This window comes from Salmo salar, chromosome ssa06 (assembly GCF_905237065.1).
Source record: "Salmo salar chromosome ssa06, Ssal_v3.1, whole genome shotgun sequence".
Taxonomy (NCBI): Eukaryota; Metazoa; Chordata; class Actinopteri; order Salmoniformes; family Salmonidae; genus Salmo; species Salmo salar.
In genome coordinates this window covers 8,067,071-8,079,789 of record NC_059447.1, presented here as the reverse complement: position 1 = coordinate 8,079,789, position 12,719 = coordinate 8,067,071, and the positions used below count along the sequence as shown (strand labels likewise).

Here is a 12,719-nt window from a genome sequence, read left to right as displayed (position 1 = left end):
TCCTACCTCCTGCTGTTACGAATATCCCCTCATATCCTCCTACCTCCTGCTGTTACGACTATCCCTCATATCCTCCTACCTCCTGCTGTTACGACTATCCCCTCATATCCTCCTACCTCCTGCTGTTACGACTATCCCCTCATATCCTCCTACCTCCTGCTGTTACGACTATCCCCTCATATCCTCCTACCTCCTGCTGTTACGACTATCCCCTCATATCCTCCTACCTCCTGCTGTTACGACTATGCCCTCATATCCTCCTACCTCCTGCTGTTACGAATATCCCCTCATATCCTCCTACCTCTTGCTGTTACGACTATCCTCTCATATCCTCCTACCTCCTGCTGTTACGACTATCCCCTCATATTCTCCTACCTCCTGCTGTTACGACAATCCTGATCATATCCTCCTACCTCCTGCTGTTACGACTATCCCCTCATATCCTCCTACCTCCTCCTGTTACGACTATCCTCTCATATCCTCCTACCTCCTGCTGTTACGACTATCCTGATCATATCCTCCTACCTCCTGCTGTTACGACTATCCCCTCATGTCCTCCTACCTCCTGCTGTTAGGACTATCCTCTCATATCCTCCTACCTCCTGTTACGACTATCCCCTCATATCCTCCTACCTCCTGCTGTTACGACTATGCCCTCATATCCTCCTACCTCCTGCTGTTACGACAATGCCCTCATATCCTCCTACCTCCTGCTGTTACGACTATCCTGATCATATCCTCCTACCTCCTGCTGTTACGACTATCCTCTCATATCCTCCTACCTCCTGTTACGACTATCCCCTCATATCCTCCTTCGTCCTGCTGTTACGACTATCCTGATCATTTCCTCCTACCTCCTGCTGTTACGACTATCCCCTCATATCCTCCCACCTCCTGCTGTTACGACTATCCCCTCATATCCTCCTAACTCCTGCTGTTACTACTATCCTGATAATATCCTCCTACCTCCTGCTGTTACGACTATCCTGATCATATCCTCCTACCTCCTGCTGTTACGACTATCCCCTCATGTCCTCCTACCTCCTGCTGTTAGGACTATCCTCTCATATCCTCCTACCTCCTGTTACGACTATCCCCTCATATCCTCCTACCTCCTGCTGTTACGACTATGCCCTCATATCCTCCTACCTCCTGCTGTTACGACAATGCCCTCATATCCTCCTACCTCCTGCTGTTACGACTATCCTGATCATATCCTCCTACCTCCTGCTGTTACGACTATCCTCTCATATCCTCCTACCTCCTGTTACGACTATCCCCTCATATCCTCCTTCGTCCTGCTGTTACGACTATCCTGATCATTTCCTCCTACCTCCTGCTGTTACGACTATCCCCTCATATCCTCCCACCTCCTGCTGTTACGACTATCCCCTCATATCCTCCTAACTCCTGCTGTTACGACTATCCTGATAATATCCTCCTACCTCCTGCTGTTACGACTATCCCCTCATATCCTCCTAACTCCTGCTTTTACGACTATCCCCTCATATCCTCCTACCTCCTGTTACGACTATCCCCTCATATCCTCCTACCTCCTGCTGTTACGACTATCCTCTAATATCCTCCTACCTCCTGCTGTTACGACTATCCTGATCATATCCTCCTACCTCCTGCTGTTACGACTATGCCCTCATAACCTCCTACCTCCTGCTGTTACGACTATCCCCTCATATCCTCCTACCTCCTGTTACGACTATCCCCTCATATCCACCTTCCTCCTGCTGTTACGACTATCCTGATCATATCCTCCTACCTCCTGCTGTTACGACTATCCCCTCATATCCTCCTACCTCCTGCTGTTACGAATATCCCCTCATATCCTCCTACCTCCTGCTGTTACGACTATCCCCTCATATCCTCCTACCTCCTGCTGTTACGACTATCCCCTCATATCCTCCTACCTCCTGCTGTTACGACTATCCCCTCATATCCTCCTACCTCCTGCTGTTACGACTATCCCCTCATATCCTCCTACCTCCTGCTGTTACGACTATCCCCTCATATCCTCCTACCTCCTGCTGTTACGACTATGCTGATCATATCCTCCTACCTCCTGCTGTTACGAATATCCCCTCATATCCTCCTACCTCTTGCTGTTACGACTATCCTCTCATATCCTCCTACCTCCTGCTGTTATGACTATCCCCTCATATTCTCCTACCTCCTGCTGTTACGACTATCACCTCATATCATCCTACCTCCTGCTGTTACGACTATCCTGATCATATCCTCCTACCTCCTGCTGTTACGACTATCCTCTCATATCCTCCTACCTCCTGTTACGACTATCCCCTCATATCCTCCTTCGTCCTGCTGTTACGACTATCCTGATCATTTCCTCCTACCTCCTGCTGTTACGACTATCCCCTCATATCCTCCCACCTCCTGCTGTTACGACTATCCCCTCATATCGTCCTACCTCCTGCTGTTACGACGAATCCTGATCATATCCTCCTACCTCCTGCTGTTACGACTATCCCCTCATATCCTCCTAACTCCTGCTTTTACGACTATCCCCTCATATCGTCCTACCTCCTGTTACGACTATCCCCTCATATCCTCCTACCTCCTGCTGTTACGACTATCCTCTCATATCCTCCTACCTCCTGTTGTTACGACTATCCTGATCATATCATCCTACCTATTGCTGTTACGACTATGCCTTCATAACCTCCTACCTCCTGCTGTTACGACTATCCCCTCATATCCTTCTACCTCCTGTTACGACTATCCCCTCATATCCTCCTTCCTCCTGCTGTTACGACTATCCTGATCATATCCTTCTACCTCCTGCTGTTACGACTATCCCCTCATATCCTCCTACCTCCTCCTGTTACGACTATCCCCTCATATCCTCCTACCTCCTGCTGTTACGACTATGCCCTCATTTCCTCCTACCTCCTGCTGTTACGACTATCCTCTCATATCCTCCTACCTCCTGCTGTTACGACTATCCCCTCATATCCTCCTACCTCCTGCTGTTACGACTATGCCCTCATATCCTCCTACCTCCTGCTGTTACGACTATCCTGATCATATCCTCCTACCTCCTGCTGTTACGACTATCCCCTCATATCCTCCTAACTCCTGCTGTTACGACTATCCCCTCATATCCACCTACCTCCTGTTATGACTATCCCCTCATATCCTCCTACCTCCTGCTGTTACGACTATCCTCTCATATCGTCCTACCTCCTGCTGTTACGACTATCCTGATCATATCTTCCTACCTCCTGCTGTTACGACTATCCTGATCATATCCTCCTACCTCCTGCTGTTACGACTATGCCCTAGTAACCTCCTACCTCCTGCTGTTACGACTATCCCCTCATTTCCTCCTACCTCCTGCTGTTACGACTATCCCTCATATCCTCCTACCTCCTGCTGTTACGACTATCCCCTCATATCCTCCTACCTCCTGCTGTTACGACTATCCCCTCATATCCTCCTACCTCCTGCTGTTGCTACTATCCCTCATATCCTCCTACCTCTTGCTGTTACGACTATCCTCTCATATCCTCCTACCTCCTGCTGTTACGACTATCCCTCATATTCTCCTACCTCCTGCTGTTACGACTATCCCCTCATATCCTCCTACCTCCTGCTGTTACGACTATCCTGATCATATCCTCCTACCTCCTGCTGTTACGACTATCCTCTCATATCCTCCAACCTCCTGTTACGACTATCCCCTCATATCCTCCTTTGTCCTGCTGTTACGACTATCCTGATCATTTCCTCCTACCTCCTGCTGTTACGACTATCCCCTCATATCCTCCCACCTCCTGCTGTTACGACTATCCCCTCATATCCTCCTACCTCCTGCTGTTACGACTATCCTGATCATATCCTCCTACCTCCTGCTGTTACGACTATCCCCTCATATCCTCCTAACTCCTGCTTTTACGACTATCCCCTCATATCCTCCTACCTCCTGTTACGACTATCCCCTCATATCCTCCTACCTCCTGCTGTTACGACTATCCTCTCATATCCTCCTACCTCCTGCTGTTACGACTATCCTGATCATATCCTCCTACCTCCTGCTGTTACGACTATGCCCTCATAACCTCCTACCTCTTGCTGTTACGACTATCCCCTCATATCCTCCTACCTCCTGTTACGACTATCCCCTCATATCCTCCTTCCTCCTGCTGTTACGACTATCCTGATCATATCCTCCTACCTCCTGCTGTTACGACTATCCCCTAATATCCTCCTACCTCCTGCTGTTACGACTATCCCCTCATATCCTCCTACCTCCTGCTGTTACGACTATCCCCTCATATCCTCCTACCTCCTGCTGTTACGACTATCCCCTCATATCCTCCTACCTCCTGCTGTTACGACTATCCCCTCATATCCTCCTACCTCCTGCTGTTACGACTATCCCCTCATATCCTCCTACCTCCTGCTGTTACGACTATCCCCTCATATCCTCCTACCTCTTGCTGTTACGACTATCCTCTCATATCCTCCTACCTCCTGCTGTTACGACTATCCCCTCATATTCTCCTACCTCCTGCTGTTACGACTATCCCCTCATATCATCCTACCTCCTGCTGTTACGACTATCCTGATCATATCCTCCTACCTCCTGCTGTTACATCTATCCTCTCATATCCTCCTACCTCCTTTCACGACTATCCCCTCATATCCTCCTTCGTCCTGCTGTTACGACTATCCTGATCATTTCCTCCTACCTCCTGCTGTTACGACTATCCCCTCATATCCTCCCACCTCCTGCTGTTACGACTATCCCCTCATATCCTCCTACCTCCTGCTGTTACGACTATCCTGATCATATCCTCCTACCTCCTGCTGTTACGACTATCCCCTCATATCCTCCTAACTCCTGCTTTTACGACTATCCCTCATATCGTCCTACCTCCTGTTACGACTATCCCCTCATATCCTCCCACCTCCTGCTGTTACGACTATCCTCTCATATCCTCCTACCTCCTGCTGTTACGACTATCCTGATAATATCCTCCTACCTCCTGCTGTTGCGACTATGCCCTCATAACCTCCTACCTCCTGCTGTTACGACTATCCCTCATATCCTCCTACCTCCTGTTGCGACTATCCCCTCATATCCTCCTTCCTCCTGCTGTTACGACTATCCTGATCATATCCTCCTACCTCCTGCTGTTACGACTATCCCCTCATATCCTCCTACCTCCTGCTGTTACGACTATGCCCTCATATGCTCCTACCTCCTGCTGTTACGACTATCCTCTCATATCCTCCTACCTCCTGCTGTTACGACTATCCCCTCATATCCTCCTACCTCCTGCTGTTACGACTATGCCTTCATATCCTCCTACCTCCTGGTGTTACGACTATGCCCTCATATCCTCCTACCTCCTGCTGTTAAGACTATCCCCTCATATCCTCCTACCTCCTGCTGTTACGACTATCCCCTCATATCCTCCTACCTCCTGCTGTTACGACTATCCTCTCATATTCTCCTACCTCCTGCTGTTACGACTATCCCCTCATATCCTCCTACCTCCTGCTATTACGACTATCCTCTCATATCCTCCTACCTCCTGCTGTTACGACTATCCCCTCATATCCTCCTACCTCCTGCTGTTACGACTATCCCCTCATATCTTCCTACCTCCTGCTGTTACTACTATCCCCTCATATTCTCCTACCTCCTGCTGTTACGACTATCCTCTCATATCCTCCTACCTCCTGCTGTTACGACTCTCCTCATATCCTCCTACCTCCTGTTACGACTATCCTCTCATATCCTCCTACCTCCTGCTGTTACGACTATCCCCTCATATCCTCAAACCTCCTGCTGTTACGACTATCCTCTCATATCCTCCTACGTCCTGCTGTTACGACTATCCTCTCATATCCTCTTACCTCCTGCTGTTACGACTATCACCTCATATCCTCCTACCTCCTGCTGTTACGACTATCACCTCATATCCTCCTACCTCCTGCTGTTACGACAATCCCCTCATATCCTCCTAACTCCTGCTTTTACGACTATGCCTTCATATCCTCCTACCTCCTGCTGTTACGACTATGCCCTCATATCCTCCTACCTCCTGCTGTTACGACTATCCTCTCATATCCTCCTACCTCCTGCTGTTACGACTATCCTGATCATATCCTCCTACCTCCTGCTGTTACGACTATGCCCTCATAACCTCCTACCTCCTGCTGTTACGACTATCCCCTCATATCCTCCTACCTCCTGTTACGACTATCCCCTCATATCCTCCTTCCTCCTGCTGTTACGACTATCCTGATCATATCCTCCTACCTCCTGCTGTTACGACTATCCCCTCATATCCTCCTACCTCCTGCTGTTACGACTATCCCTCATATCCTCCTACCTCCTGCTGTTACGACTATCCTGATCATATCCTCCTACCTCCTGCTGTTACGACTATCCCCTCATATCCTCCTAACTCCTGCTGTTACGACTATCCCCTCATATCCTCCTACCTCCTGTTACGACTATCCCCTCATATCCTCCTACCTCCTGCTGTTACGACTATCCTCTCATATCGTCCTACCTCCTGCTGTTACGACTATACTGATCATATCGTCCTACCTCCTGCTGTTACGACTATCCTGATCATATCCTCCTACCTCCTGCTGTTACGACTATGCCCTAGTAACCTCCTACCTCCTGCTGTTACGACTATCCCCTCATTTCCTCCTACCTCCTGCTGTTACGACTATCCCCTCATATCCTCCTACCTCCTGCTGTTACGACTATCCCCTCATATCCTCCTACCTCCTGCTGTTACGATCTATCCCCTCATATCCTCCTACCTCCTGCTGTTGCTACTATCCCCTCATATCCTCCTACCTCTTGCTGTTACGACTATCCTCTCATATCCTCCTACGCTCCTGCTGTTACGACTATCCCCTCATATTCTCCTACCTCCTGCTGTTACGACTATCCTGATCATATCCTCCTACCTCCTGCTGTTACGACTATCCTCTCATATCCTCCAACCTCCTGTTACGACTATCCCCTCATATCCTCCTTCGTCCTGCTGTTACGACTATCCTGATCATTTCCTCCTACCTCCTGCTGTTACGACTATCCCCTCATATCCTCCCACCTCCTGCTGTTACGACTATCCCCTCATATCCTCCTACCTCCTGCTGTTACGACTATCCTGATCATATCCTCCTACCTCCTGCTGTTATGACTATCCCCTCATATCCTCCCTAACTCCTGCTTTTACGACTATCCCATCATATCCTCCTACCTCCTGTTACGACTATCCCCTCATATCCTCCTACCTCCTGCTGTTACGACTATCCTCTCATATCCTCCCTACCTCCTGCTGTTACGACTATCCTGATCATATCCTCCTACCTCCTGCTGTTACGACTATGCCCTCATAACCTCCTACCTCTTGCTGTTACGACTATCCCCTCATATCCTCCTACCTCCTGTTACGACTATCCCCTCATATCCTCCTTCCTCCTCCTGTTACGACTATCCTGATCATATCCTCCTACCTCCTGCTGTTACGACTATCCCCTCATATCCTCCTACCTCCTGCTGTTACGAATATCCCTCATATCCTCCTACCTCCTGCTGTTACGACTATCCCCTCATATCCTCCTACCTCCTGCTGTTACGACTATCCCTCATATCCTCCTACCTCCTGCCGTTACGACTATCCCCTCATATCCTCCTACCTCCTGCTGTTACGACTATCCCCTCATATCCTCCTACCTCCTGCTGTTACGACTATCCCCTCATATCCTCCTACCTCCTGCTGTTACGACTATGCTGATCATATCCTCCTACCTCCTGCTGTTACGAATATCCCCTCATATCCTCCTACCTCTTGCTGTTACGACTATCCTCTCATATCCTCCTACCTCCTGCTGTTACGACTATCCCCTCATATTCTCCTACCTCCTGCTGTTACGACTATCACCTCATATCATCCTACCTCCTGCTGTTACGACTATCCTGATCATATCCTCCTACCTCCTGCTGTTACGACTATCCTCTCATATCCTCCTACCTCCTGTTACGACTATCCCCTCATATCCTCCTTCGTCCTGCTGTTACGACTATCCTGATCATTTCCTCCTACCTCCTGCTGTTACGACTATCCCCTCATATCCTCCCACCTCCTGCTGTTACGACTATCCCCTCATATCGTCCTACCTCCTGCTGTTACGACGAATCCTGATCATATCCTCCTACCTCCTGCTGTTACGACTATCCCCTCATATCCTCCTAACTCCTGCTTTTACGACTATCCCCTCATATCCTCCCACCTCCTGCTGTTACGACTATCCCCTCATATCGTCCTACCTCCTGCTGTTACGACGAATCCTGATCATATCCTCCTACCTCCTGCTGTTACGACTATCCTCTCATATCCTCCTACCTCCTGTTGTTACGACTATCCTGATCATATCCTCCTACCTATTGCTGTTACGACTATGCCTTCATAACCTCCTACCTCCTGCTGTTACGACTATCCCCTCATATCCTTCTACCTCCTGTTACGACTATCCCCTCATATCCTCCTTCCTCCTGCTGTTACGACTATCCTGATCATATCCTTCTACCTCCCGCTGTTACGACTATCCCCTCATATCCTCCTACCTCCTCCTGTTACGACTATCCCCTCATATCCTCCTACCTCCTGCTGTTACGACTATGCCCTCATTTCCTCCTACCTCCTGCTGTTACGACTATCCTCTCATATCCTCCTACCTCCTGCTGTTACGACTATCCCCTCATATCCTCCTACCTCCTGCTGTTACGACTATGCCCTCATATCCTCCTACCACCTGCTGTTACGACTATCCTGATCATATCCTCCTACCTCCTGCTGTTACGACTATCCCCTCATATCCTCCTAACTCCTGCTGTTACGACTATCCCCTCATATCCACCTACCTCCTGTTATGACTATCCCCTCATATCCTCCTACCTCCTGCTGTTACGACTATCCTCTCATATCGTCCTACCTCCTGCTGTTACGACTATCCTGATCATATCTTCCTACCTCCTGCTGTTACGACTATCCTGATCATATCCTCCTACCTCCTGCTGTTACGACTATGCCCTAGTAACCTCCTACCTCCTGCTGTTACGACTATCCCCTCATTTCCTCCTACCTCCTGCTGTTACGACTATCCCCTCATATCCTCCTACCTCCTGCTGTTACGACTATCCCCTCATATCCTCCTACCTCCTGCTGTTACGACTATCCCCTCATATCCTCCTACCTCCTGCTGTTACTACTATCCCCTCATATCCTCCTACCTCTTGCTGTTACGACTATCCTCTCATATCCTCCTACCTCCTGCTGTTACGACTATCCCCTCATATTCTCCTACCTCCTGCTGTTACGACTATCCCCTCATATCCTCCTACCTCCTGCTGTTACGACTATCCTGATCATATCCTCCTACCTCCTGCTGTTACGACTATCCTCTCATATCCTCCAACCTCCTGTTACGACTATCCCCTCATATCCTCCTTTGTCCTGCTGTTACGACTATCCTGATCATTTCCTCCTACCTCCTGCTGTTACGACTATCCCCTCATATCCTCCCACCTCCTGCTGTTACGACTATCCCCTCATATCCTCCTACCTCCTGCTGTTACGACTATCCTGATCATATCCTCCTACCTCCTGCTGTTACGACTATCCCCTCATATCCTCCTAACTCCTGCTTTTACGACTATCCCCTCATATCCTCCTACCTCCTGTTACGACTATCCCCTCATATCCTCCTACCTCCTGCTGTTACGACTATCCTCTCATATCCTCCTACCTCCTGCTGTTACGACTATCCTGATCATATCCTCCTACCTCCTGCTGTTACGACTATGCCCTCATAACCTCCTACCTCTTGCTGTTACGACTATCCCCTCATATCCTCCTACCTCCTGTTACGACTATCCCCTCATATCCTCCTTCCTCCTGCTGTTACGACTATCCTGATCATATCCTCCTACCTCCTGCTGTTACGACTATCCCCTAATATCCTCCTACCTCCTGCTGTTACGACTATCCCCTCATATCCTCCTACCTCCTGCTGTTACGACTATCCCCTCATATCCTCCTACCTCCTGCTGTTACGACTATCCCCTCATATCCTCCTACCTCCTGCTGTTACGACTATCCCCTCATATCCTCCTACCTCCTGCTGTTACGACTATCCCCTCATATCCTCCTACCTCCTGCTGTTACGACTATCCCTCATATCCTCCTACCTCTTGCTGTTACGACTATCCTCTCATATCCTCCTACCTCCTGCTGTTACGACTATCCCCTCATATTCTCCTACCTCCTGCTGTTACGACTATCCCCTCATATCATCCTACCTCCTGCTGTTACGACTATCCTGATCATATCCTCCTACCTCCTGCTGTTACATCTATCCTCTCATATCCTCCTACCTCCTGTCACGACTATCCCCTCATATCCTCCTTCGTCCTGCTGTTACGACTATCCTGATCATTTCCTCCTACCTCCTGCTGTTACGACTATCCCCTCATATCCTCCCACCTCCTGCTGTTACGACTATCCCCTCATATCCTCATACCTCCTGCTGTTACGACTATCCTGATCATATCCTCCTACCTCCTGCTGTTACGACTATCCCCTCATATCCTCCTAACTCCTGCTTTTACGACTATCCCCTCATATCGTCCTACCTCCTGTTACGACTATCCCCTCATATCCTCCCACCTCCTGCTGTTACGACTATCCTCTCATATCCTCCTACCTCCTGCTGTTACGACTATCCTGATAATATCCTCCTACCTCCTGCTGTTACGACTATGCCCTCATAACCTCCTACCTCCTGCTGTTACGACTATCCCCTCATATCCTCCTACCTCCTGTTACGACTATCCCCTCATATCCTCCTTCCTCCTGCTGTTACGACTATCCTGATCATATCCTCCTACCTCCTGCTGTTACGACTATCCCCTCATATCTTCCTACCTCCTGCTGTTACGACTATGCCCTCATATGCTCCTACCTCCTGCTGTTACGACTATCCTCTCATATCCTCCTACCTCCTGCTGTTACGACTATCCCCTCATATCCTCCTACCTCCTGCTGTTACGACTATGCCTTCATATCCTCCTACCTCCTGGTGTTACGACTATGCCCTCATATCCTCCTACCTCCTGCTGTTAAGACTATCCCCTCATATCCATCTACCTCCTGCTGTTACGACTATCCCCTCATATCCTCCTACCTCCTGCTGTTACGACTATCCTCTCATATTCTCCTACCTCCTGCTGTTACGACTATCCCTCATATCCTCCTACCTCCTGCTATTACGACTATCCTCTCATATCCTCCTACCTCCTGCTGTTACGACTATCCCCTCATATCCTCCTACCTCCTGCTGTTACGACTATCCCCTCATATCTTCCTACCTCCTGCTGTTACTACTATCCCCTCATATTCTCCTACCTCCTGCTGTTACGACTATCCTCTCATATCCTCCTACCTCCTGCTGTTACGACTCTCCCCTCATATCCTCCTACCTCCTGTTACGACTATCCTCTCATATCCTCCTACCTCCTGCTGTTACGACTATCCCCTCATATCCTCAAACCTCCTGCTGTTACGACTATCCTCTCATATCCTCCTACGTCCTGCTGTTACGACTATCCTCTCATATCCTCTTACCTCCTGCTGTTACGACTATCACCTCATATCCTCCTACCTCCTGCTGTTACGACTATCCTGATCATATCCTCCTACCTCCTCCTGTTACGACTATCCCCTCATATCCTCCTAACTCCTGCTTTTACGACTATGCCTTCATATCCTCCTACCTCCTGCTGTTACGACTATGCCCTCATATCCTCCTACCTCCTGCTGTTACGACTATCCTCTCATATCCTCCTACCTCCTGCTGTTACGACTATCCTGATCATATCCTCCTACCTCCTGCTGTTACGACTATGCCCTCATAACCTCCTACCTCCTGCTGTTACGACTATCCCCTCATATCCTCCTACCTCCTGTTACGACTATCCCCTCATATCCTCCTTCCTCCTGCTGTTACGACTATCCTGATCATATCCTCCTACCTCCTGCTGTTACGACTATCCCCTCATATCCTCCTACCTCCTGCTGTTACGACTATCCCCTCATATCCTCCTACCTCCTGCTGTTACGACTATCCTGATCATATCCTCCTACCTCCTGCTGTTACGACTATCCCCTCATATCCTCCTAACTCCTGCTGTTACGACTATCCCCTCATATCCTCCTACCTCCTGTTACGACTATCCCCTCATATCCTCCTACCTCCTGCTGTTACGACTATCCTCTCATATCGTCCTACCTCCTGCTGTTACGACTATCCTGATCATATCGTCCTACCTCCTGCTGTTACGACTATCCTGATCATATCCTCCTACCTCCTGCTGTTACGACTATGCCCTAGTAACCTCCTACCTCCTGCTGTTACGACTATCCCTCATTTCCTCCTACCTCCTGCTGTTACGACTATCCCCTCATATCCTCCTACCTCCTGCTGTTACGACTATCCCCTCATATCCTCCTACCTCCTGCTGTTACGACTATCCCCTCATATCCTCCTACCTCCTGCTGTTACTACTATCCCCTCATATCCTCCTACCTCTTGCTGTTACGACTATCCTCTCATATCCTCCTACCTCCTGCTGTTACGACTATCCCCTCATA

At 49.2% G+C, this 12,719-nt stretch overlaps 1 protein-coding gene across 1 annotated transcript in view; it reads right to left on the bottom strand.

The window, feature by feature from the left end:
- Nucleotides 1–12,719, bottom strand: part of ptx4 (pentraxin 4, long) — a 60,068-nt gene that overhangs the window by 12,699 nt on the left and 34,650 nt on the right. The window lies entirely within an intron of this gene.